The sequence below is a fragment of the Loxodonta africana genome, chromosome 14 (genome assembly GCF_030014295.1).
Source record: "Loxodonta africana isolate mLoxAfr1 chromosome 14, mLoxAfr1.hap2, whole genome shotgun sequence".
Lineage (NCBI taxonomy): Eukaryota > Metazoa > Chordata > Mammalia > Proboscidea > Elephantidae > Loxodonta > Loxodonta africana.
This window is the reverse complement of record NC_087355.1, coordinates 52,871,886-52,882,909: the sequence shown is the minus strand read 5'-3', so window position 1 is coordinate 52,882,909 and position 11,024 is coordinate 52,871,886.

Genomic DNA, 11,024 nt, shown 5'->3' with positions numbered 1-11,024 from the left:
CTTTTACATCAGTGTGGTAAACTTCGTGTAGAATTTATTGCATCAAGCAACTGATACAAATTAAAAAAAATCTTTTTAAAATTTTTTATCTTTTCCATGACCACTGCAATCACAGTATCCTAGGAGTTATCTGCCCTATCTGCACATTGCTTCTTAGCATGCCCCTTTCTCCTCTTTCTTTCTTTAGCTTCCTCCTCTGTCACCTATTTGAGGGAGAATGGCCTATATCAGTAGTTCTTAAAGTGTGGTACCTGGACCAGTAGAGTCAGCATTACCTGGGAAGTTTTATTTTTTTTCTTTTTGCTACCGAGTCAGTTCTGACTCATGGCAACCCTAGGTGTTACAGAGTAGAACTGCTCCATAGGGCTTTCTTGGCTGTAATCTTTATGGAAGCAGTTTGTCAGGACTTTCTTCTGCAGTACTGCTGGGTGGATTTGAATCCCTAACCTTTATGTTACTAGGAAACTTGTTAGAAATGCAAATTCTCATGCCCTGCCCCAGACCTGCGGAGTCAGAAATGCTGGGCTGCGTCCCACCAATCTGTGGTTTAACAAGTCCCCCAGGTGATTCCGATGCACAGTAATGCTTGAGAACCATTGGACTATGGAATGGCATAAACTCCGTAATTTATTCCTGCCCAAGGAAGTTAGAGTATTAGCTAAATAGCAGCAGGAAATACGGCAACAGCAAAATAACCAAAAAGATGCACATAGAATGCCAAATCTGTCTTAGCTTGGCATTTGGGCAAGGGCTGCTTCCTGGGCTGTTGCCCTGACCTCCATCTGCCCCTTTAGCACTCTCTTTGGACTCCATCCAACTCACTATTTAGCCCCCTTCCTCTCCCCTTTCCTTCATGCACCCTGACTCTTTCTCAGGCTGAGGCAGACACCAAATCCCTCGATTTGGCAATACTGTTTTCTAGGTAGCTCCCTCCTGCCTGTGACCTCCCTACCACCCTCAACTTTTGGTTGCAGGTCTCTGAGATCTTGGAAGCTCATCTTGAACATTTTTCTGTCTTTCTTGCAAGCTCATGGAAATAATTGCATGCCAGCTTCCCATCACTAGGGGGTGGTTCCTTTGTGTCTTCACTTTCTTTGGGCATCTTAGGACATTTTCTTCATCCAGTCCTCAGATGGCACCTAGCTTATCTGCCTAATTCATTTGTCCCAGGGTCCTTTTACTACTGATCTCATTCCAATCAAAATGAAAATATGTGGGGACCTTTGTGAGTTATAGATGGGCTCAAATGGCCTGTTTAAGAAGGCTAGCTCTTCAACTGGCCACCAGGTGGAATATTTGTCACCTTTGAGACATACAGCAGCAAGACTCTGTCAAAGGCTGCTCCTGCTACCAGAGGCAAAGACGTGTGAGGAGAGGAGCTGGGATGGTGACCCTCGGACATCATAGTGCACAGATTTATCTTCAGCCTCAATCTCTTCGTGGGAGTGAAAATATTTCCAACTTTTTGTTGTATATGCAACCCTGATTGTTTATTACTGTAAGGCTGTGTTGTCAAAGCTTGAATGTTAGTTCACCAGCTTCAGAAGCACTTAGGGGTGCTTATTAGCAGATTCCTCAGAGATAAAAGGTAGTGCAGGCCACACTCCAGGGAAACTCCCTTTACATTGAATCAGGGATGTGACCTGGTAAGGGTGTTACAATCCCACCCTAATCCTCTTTAACATAAAATTACAATCACAAAATGGAGGACAACAACAGAATACTGGGAATCATGGACTAACCAAGTTAATACACACATTTTTGGGGGCACACAATTCCATCCATGACGGGGGACTAGTCCTGTTTCCAACTTTTCCTCTTATTCATCACCAGGATCCCAAAGCAGTACTGGTATGCCCAGTGTCTTACACGTTCTCTTATGACAACAGTTCTTCCAGTGTCTGCCTCACTTTTTCTTTAGATGGACTCAAAAATACTTGGGGGAAGGGGCAGGTACATGCACATACCTACACACAAACATTCCTTGGGTACCAACTTGTATAAATAAACACCCACAGGAGACCCCAGCTTACAAGTTTTTCAAAGAGCCAGATGCCATGTCCCAGTCTGGAGTGAACTAGGGCATCCAGGTATGTAAGTATACACTGGGGACACGGATCTTATGAAAGTCCTTTGAGGCAGGAACATGAAGACCCTGACTTTAGGTTTCCAGCCCATTGTCCGATGATGTAGCCAGGACTCCAGTAGCCACAGAGGTCTACCTCCTTCCTATACTTCATCTTTGCAGTTAAAAATAGCTGGTACTTCTCTACAAACTCAGTTCTACCCTACAAGGTTGGCAATGGAGATTTGATCACAGAGGGCATCTTTGGAACCACTTGTGGGCCAATCTTTGGGGTGCTATAGAAGAGATAACTTTTGTAAATAGTTTTGTGGCTACCAGAGAGACTCTGAGAGAGACTTTTCAAAATGTTAAAGAAAAGATATTTTAAAATATAATTTTCAGAATTCCATCTTATAGCTAAATGCTTTGAAGTGGGTGTCTCTCACTCACAGGATGTTTTCCAGCTTGATGTATTTTAAACTTGATTCTTTCTCTCTAAATTGATGAGAAGAATCATATTATCACAGACTGGCCTAATAAACTAGAAAGCAGCCTGCCTATCAGGAAGCTGATGTCTGAGAGAACCCTAAGCAGAGACCAGCTTGGCTGCCCAACGTGTCCATAGGGATCTAGACAGAGGGTTTATTATCCTAGTGAGCTCTGCTGATGTTTTTCCTGTTGAATCTAAAAAGAGGATTAATGCTCTCCCTGAAAGTTTAGTCTCTGTTAATACCAGGAGATGAAGAATGAAGAGACTCCAAAATGGATGTAATTGGGGCCTCAATATCCAAAGACTCTAATACAATGTCTATCAGATACCACAATGAGTGTAAGACCCATCTCCCATATGCAGAATTTATAAAGGAAATTTTGCAGGCCCTTTCTGTAATGCCTGGGCCACTGGCCATGTTAAGCATATGAATAGGAGTCAGGAAAGAGGAGAGAATGTGGGATGAATTTCTTTGGAGAGAAATATTGTCCCATTGTGAGCCCCACCACCCCTTAAGGGTGAGAGAGGTAAAGAGCTACCTGTGTCTCAAGACTAGTAGTGGAGTTTCCATGGGGCCTCTTGGAGAGCTTGACACGTGCTCCCTGCAATTAAGGAACACAGGAGATGGGGGTCTGACTCATAACTGAGAAGACTCTAGTCCTGTGGCAACAAAATTGAGGTATATGTAACTGGATGGCCTTGGAAGAATTCCCAAACAGCAGATTTGGCCCAGACAGGAGGAGGAGCTGGCCTGGACCAGTCTGAGTCCCAACCAAGAGGACATTAGCCAGAGGAAGAGCATGTATGGAGTGAACCCCCAGAAAAGCAGAAGCTGAGGGGGTCTAAGAGCTCCCACACAAAGGAAAACCAGCATCACCCACATCATGGGATTGCAGCTGGAGTATCCCCTAAATCTGCAGAAGACCCCACCAAAGAAAGAGCTTTAAACATCTGCCAGTCCAGAGAGTACAAATGTAGCTGAGGTAAGTACCAGTTTCGGGAAGCTATTTCCTGTGCATTACTACACGTCTGCTCCCCTGCTCTGACCCAGACAGGCTGGAGCAGGGGGAGGGGTAGAGAGGAAGCTAAGAAGTGCCCCCAGCGAACAGCATCTTTGTAAAAATTACACAAAGCCTATGAATATGAATGGTGGCACTCTGCCCCTTTACTGGAGTTGTTCAGTGCCCAACTTACACGATTGTAAGCAATGACCCTAAGACAAAACCCACCACATTGCTTTTTGCCACTGCAAAAAAATAGTTCTGAACTGGAGAAGACAAGTGTATTTAATGCTAAATCAGTTTGAAGTTTTGATTAATATCTTGGACTGGACATTCAGATTACTCAGTTGATCTGTGTTTGCAATTTATGGACTCTAGGATAGTCTATAACCCAAGAAAGAACAGAAAAGGCCATGATACCTACCATGTTTTCATCCAGGGGCAAGAAAAAATTATGCTTATTGAATTAATTTTAAAAAGTTAGTGGGAGACAAAAATAAATTTGCCTTTTGACTATGACTCAATTTGTGCTTGTCAACATATGAGGGAGGAAGAACAGAGTGACTCTGAGTTAGCTGGCTGGACTGACTGAGCTTACCTTATAAGGTAACATGAAGACCCTGTCTTCAGGGTAACAATTTTCTATATTGGAAAAAAGAGCAAACAGGTTTAATTTGTATACTGGGACTTCTTTAAATTGAAGAGTCATAAACAATCAAGGAGGACTCCAGAGAGAACAAGGAAGGAAAATAAAGTTAAACCCCTGGAAAGAGTCCCTTTGATGTTGCTGGGAGAGTAAAGACGAAGTTCTCTAGAGAATGGAATTATGACACTAACATGACAATGATAGATCATGGCTCAAGGTCACCATCTTCAGTGCAGGAACTAGTGGATTGATATAGGAAGGGCATCCAGTTTGGTACAGGACTTCGGGGAAAATCTGAAAAGAGGACTTAACCCCACAGTTCCTTTGCAACTGGAAACTTTGTAAGTAGTGGGTATGTAGCTAACCTACTTAAAAAGAGTCCTCACCTAAGACACCAATATTAAGACCAAGTGCTTGGTTGGGTCTACAGGGTTCACTCCCAGGACTGATTTACCATATCTGAAGGGATTCTATAATGCTCCAGTCTTCAGAAACAACAAAAAGAATTAGCTGAAAGCAAAAATATTACTATGGGTGGATGAAATACAGTCTGCTAAAATAATATTTGTATGCAGTATACATGTGCTTGGCTGTTATCCATAAGATCGGTTGTTTGAAACCACCAGGGTCTCCACAGGAGAAAGATGTGGCAGTCTGCTTCCATAGAGATTTACAGCCTTGGAAACTCTGTGGGATTGCTATGAGTCAGAATTGACTTGACAGCAGTAGGTTTTATGTATACATACATACACACATTATAGGTGTGTTCTTGCTTAAATTCGAATTTCTTCTCAAGATTTTGGCAAACTCTTCTACCTGTAAGTGGTTAATTTCAAATATGATTCTAGTCCATTTTTGCCAGATCCTGTGCTTCTGCTCCTGGCCTGTCCTGGCCTGTGTTCACTGGTAGAGTTTCACATTGATCCTTACCTCTTAGACTCCTGAATATTCTCAATACCATCACAAGTATTTGCCACCACGCTATAGTGCATTCTTATTCAGCCATTCTGTCTTGCCTTCTCTTGGTCTCTAGAATTTCCCAAGCAGGGCTTACTTTTGCTCATATTTTCTTCCACATTTTACCTTCTGCATGGCCTCTAAAGATTTTTTCTTAGACTCCTGCTCACAATCACCGAATCTTCAGACCCTTGTAGGGATGCTCTTCTCTAGTAGAGTCCTGCCTTGGTCACATGATTACGAGGTCAGTGTCTGGTCTCATTTTCCAACTTGTTTTGGTCCCACTTACCTCCTTGACTGCAGTGGGTTGTACTGTCCAACTCACTGAAGTCTAACCTCTCAGATAGTCCTGGCCTCACACTGGCTATACCCTTGCTACTCCGAGTGTGGTCTTCAGATCAGCATTATAGACATCACCAAGGAGTTCGTTAGAAATGCAGAATCTCAAATCATACAAAATCTACCAAATAGGAATCTGCGTTCTTATTCCTACCCTTCTGGTTATATTTCTACAGTTTATTCTGATTGTCTTCTCCCATCAGTTGATGGCTTAGTCATCTAGTGTTACTATAACAGAAATACCACAAGTGGATGGTTTTAACAAAGAGAAATTTATTTTCTCTTGTTTTTTTTTAAGTAGGCTAGAAGTTCAAATTCAGAGCATGAACTCCAGGGGAAGCCTTTCTTGCTCTATCGGCTCTGGAGGAAGGTCCTTGTCCTCCTGGACTTCCCCTGGACTAGGAGCTTCTCCGTGCAGGAACCCTGGGTCCAAAGGACGCTCTCTGCTTCCGGCACTGCTTTCTTGGTAGTATGGGATCCCTGACTCTCTACTTGCTTCTCTTTCCTTTTATCTCTTGTAAGATAAAAGGTGGTGCAGGTCACACCCTGGGGAAACTTTCTTTACATTGGATCAGGGATGTGACCTGAGCAAGAGTGTGACATTCCACCCTAATCCTCTTTAACCACAGGCAGAGATTATGATTTATGACACATAGGAAAATCACAAAGTGGAGGACAACCACACAATACTGGGAATCATGGCCTAACCAAGTAGGCACATATTTTTGGGGGACACAGTTTAATTCATGACAGTTAGTATGTTTCTGTTCTCTAGAAACAGAGTCATACAGAAAGAAAAATAGGAAACAGAAATATGAGTCTTGCTAAAAAAGGAAGTCAGTTTTAATAGGGAAACTCTGAAGGAAATACTGGAACCACTTACTCCAACACTATTTGTAAATTGGTTTCTTTTTTATTTGCTGATTAAAAAAAACACCAAAGTATTCACAGTATTTTTGGCCTTCAGGAGCTAAATTTTTATGAATTAATCAGATAGAGACAGTCTCAAATAAACTTGGTTCTGTTATTCTAGGTGGTAAATTTCTTTGCCATTCTGTATAAAGTAGCATGGTAAGGGTCCTCTTGCAAGTCAAATTATTTAATTACAAGAACCTATTTTTACCCATGTGATACATAACCTTGCCATGATTTTGTCCCCCTTAAGGACCATGAAGTAGGTTTTAGATAATTATGAGAAATCATAAAACATGATCTGTATAGAATATAGTAATGGTTCATAAATTACAGTTGTTAGTTCAGATATAACTCAAAATAAACCTGAGAGTTTTAAGTTCTGTTCCTGCCAGTCTTAGTTACCTTGTGATGCTATAACAGAAATACCACAAGTGGGTGGCTTCACCAAACAGAAATTTATTTTCTCACTATTTAGGAGGCTAGTTGTCCGAATTCAGGGTGCTGTTTCTAGGGGAAGACTTTCTCTCTCTGTTGGCTCTGGAGAAATGTCCTTGTCTCTTCTGTGCTTCTGCTCCAGGGTGATCTTCATGTGCCTTGGCATCTGTCCTCCTCTATCTATGCTCTGCTCCCTTGTTTAATCTCTTTTATATCTCAAAAGAGCCCTGGTGTTGCAGTGGTTGAAGCACTCAGTTGCTTACCAAAAAGTTCTGCAGTTTGAACCAACTAGGGGCTCCAAGGGAGAAAGATGTGGCAGCCTGCTTTCGTAAAGATTTACAGCCTTGGAAACTCTATGGGGCAGTTCTACTCTCACCTATAGGGTCACTATGACTCAGAATCAACTGAAATACAGTGGGTTTGGTTGGGGTTTTAGTTATATCTCAAAAGTGATTGACTCAATATATACCCTATGCTAATCCTTCCTCATTTCTCATTAACGCAGCAAAGACAACCCATTCCCAAATGGGATTTTAACCACAGGCATAAACAACGGTTAGGATTTACAGCACATATTTTGGGGGGACTCAATTCAATCCATAACACAGCCAAAAGGCAAATTCTCTGTTCTAACATTCTAAAAGCCACATTATAATTCCTAATTCCTGGTGTGTGAAACACCAGTTGTCTGTCTTTCCTTGTATAGTGGTTAAAATAAAGTTGAAACGCATGACAAAGCTCTGTTTATTCTTTAGTTCTACACCCTCAGCATACTGATTCTATTATCTTTGGTAGGAAAAAATATCTTTGGATGGAGCATTAAGAAGATTTTCCCTCTTGCCCCCAAACAGACCCTTAATTTATTATATTTTTCTGTTTCCCTTTATAAACCTTCTCCCTGGGTCCTCAGAACCAGCCACGTGCTCTCTATGACTGATGGAAATTATGTTCATGACTAGAAAAATACCTTTATTATTTTTTTACATTCTGTAAATAATCCCATCCTCCTAGTGGTGGGTTACTTGTATTATTCTGTTGGAGAAGTTGTGTTGAATGAGTGTAGCCGACAGGGTAAACTGTTTCCCCTCCTTCCATCACACCCTGGGTCTGTGAGTTCCTGATAAGGCATCCTGTGTAGCAGTCCAAGGCCACTTCACTGCTCCTTTGCCTGAGGCTGCTTCACTGCCCAAATCCGTTTGGACATGCGTAATAAGCAGCAAATCTGTGCTTAGGTGAACTTCATGCTTCATACCACCCCCCCCAAAACCCACACCACTTAGTCACCATACTGTAGTAGGGGATGCACCTACTGCATCCCCCACTGTCTTAGGCTGTTGAATCCCAAGATCGGCAGGCAAGACCTCAGGTAAACTGCTAGCTCAAGTCTCGAGAACCGGAGGTCGGATGAACAGGAGCCAGCTGCAGGATCCAGCATGAGCAAAAGCCCATGAGCTTTGCTAGAATGACCACTTATATTCGATGCAGTCCACACGCCCAAGGAAACTCCCTTTCAACTGATTGGCTACAAATAGCAGATCCCATCGTGGAGGTGATCACATTATATCAAATCATTAAAGTGATCACGACATCATATGACTGCCAAACCACTGAGAATCATGGCCCAGGCAAGTTGCCAGACAGCCTTAACCACCAGATGCACACATATTAATTAGTTCCTGGAATTGCCCGCCTTGTCTCAGAAGCTTCATGAATTATACATAACTTCCCTATCCTGAACCCTATAACTGCCCTAGAATCCTCAATCTCAGGGAGCCTGAGTTTAGACTTAGTCTCTGAGCTCCTTGCTTGACTGGCTTGCAGTAAGGTGTACTTTCTCTTTCTCAAAGCCTGGTGTCTCTCAACTGATTCTGGGGGTCACACACAGCAGAACCCACCCTCATTGGGTTTCATGAGGAAACATGACCTTAGGGAGACCATGGTCATTTAGAAGAAACCAAATGTGAGTTGGGGTCTGGATTGAACATCCCAGTGTATATGAGTGCCTGTATCTCATGGGAAGTCTATTTCAGAAGCCTTCCATCAGTAACCTTCGTCAGTCTCTTAGAAAAAGCTGTGGTATCTACTGGTCCTGTAGGCTTTAGACTTCCATCATGGTTAGGGATTGAGTGTGGATACAATGGTGCTTCTTTCCTACCTTCTTTGGACGTAACATAATACACTGGGAAAAAGGGTTTGGATCAAATACCTGGCTGGGGTTCCCAGCTCCACCACTTTTACGTGACACTGGGGAAACTATTCAGCCTCTGTGCCTTAATTTCTTCATTTGTTAAACGGGATAACAGTACCCGCATTGCAGGGCTGGTGAAAAAATTAAATGAGATGATATGTGTAAAAAAAGTCCTTTTGACTTTTCTTGACTCTCCATCTCTCTGTTAGAACAATACCTGGCATTACTAAGAACTGATTAGCATTAGTTCTCCTTTTTCTTTTCATCTGTGTCCCACACCCCTTTTGTTGGCTCATGAATATTTTAAAACAGCAGATGGTAGTAGAGCACCATCGTAGCTCTCCATATTTGTATCTTCTAGGATTGGTGTTCTCCAATTCCATCTTTGGACCACCTTCTTTCTCTTCTATCACCACATACTTGTCTCAGAGTGATTTCATGCATTTCCATGGCATTAACTATGAACTGGAGCCCTGGTGACACAGTGGTTAAGTGACACGGCTGCTAACCAAAAGGTTGGTAGTTCAAATCCACCAGCTGCTCCTTAGAAACCCTATGCAGCAGTCCTGTTCTGTCTTCTAGATTCGCTATGGATCGGAATCAACATGACGGCAACAGATTTTTTTGATTTAGCTATTAACCATATGTCAGTGACTCCCAGATTCACTTCCTTTCACCTAAACTCCAGACCCACATTTCCAGCTACTCACAAGATAACATACAGACACAAATGCTATTCAAATCAAACTCATTATCTTTCCTCTCACTTATAACATTATATTGAAATTATTTTTAGAAGTGTATTGATCTTTTTTTTTTTCTATGATCTGCTTGAGGGCAGAGATTGTTTCTTACTTTTGAACCCTTAGTACTCACAACAGATTTTGTTTGTCTGAAAAATGTTTTACAGTACAAGTTTTGAAAGATATTTTTTGTTGGCTGTAGAGTTCTGGATTGAGAGTATTATTATTATTTTTTTTTTCCTTCCTTTCAGTACTTTCAAGATTTCATTTCATTGTCTTTTGGCATGCAGAGTTTCTGACAAGAAGTCTCTCTTTTTCAGTATGTAATGTGTCCTTTTACTCTGGCTGATGTCAAGAATTTCTTTATCTTTGATTTACAGAAGTTTGAATATGATGTGTCTATGAGCTTTCATTCGGTTGGGGAGTGTCTATCTTGCTTGGAGTTCTTGAGTCTCTTGGATTTATGGTTTGATGCTTTTCATTATTTTTGGAAAAATCTCAGTCATTCTCTCTCCAAATATTTCTTATGCCTCATTCTCTTTTATCTTTCTGAATTTCTAATTACATGTATATTGTTTTTATTGTTGTTAAGTGCCGTTGAGTATGTTAGACCATTGATATTGCCACACAGCTTTTGGATGCTTTGTTCTGTTTGTTTCACACTTTTTCTTTGTGTTTGTTTCACTCTGTTCCAATTTAGATAATTGTTACTGACTTACTTTCAACTTCGCGTTTGTTTCCTTGACTGTGCCAAGCCTACTGATGAACCTGTCAAAGGCATTCTTTATTACTGTATGTGTGTGTTACTTCCAAGCATTTCCTTTTGACTTTTTCTTATAGTTTCCAGCTCTCTGCTGAAATATTCCATTTTTTTATGCATACTATCCTACCTTTCCATTAGAACTTTTAGCATATTAATTACAATTATTTGAAATTCCTTGTCTCATAATTCTAACCCCTGGATCATCTCTTAGTTTGGTTCTGTTAATTACTTCATCTCTTGACAGTGTTCCCTCCCCACCCTCCCTCCCCCAGCTTTTTTGTGTGTCTCGTAAGTTTCAGTTGAATGCTGGCCGTTGTGTGTAGAACAGTAGAGCAAGTTAATTTGTATTTATTCCAGGAAATGGGCATGACTTTTCGTGTGTGTGTCTGTGTGTGTCTGTGTGTCCGTGTGTCTGTGTGTGAAAGAAAGCTAGAGAGTCTAGTCAGGAGTTGAGCTGGGTTTGGATTTTGCTGTTGCTATGC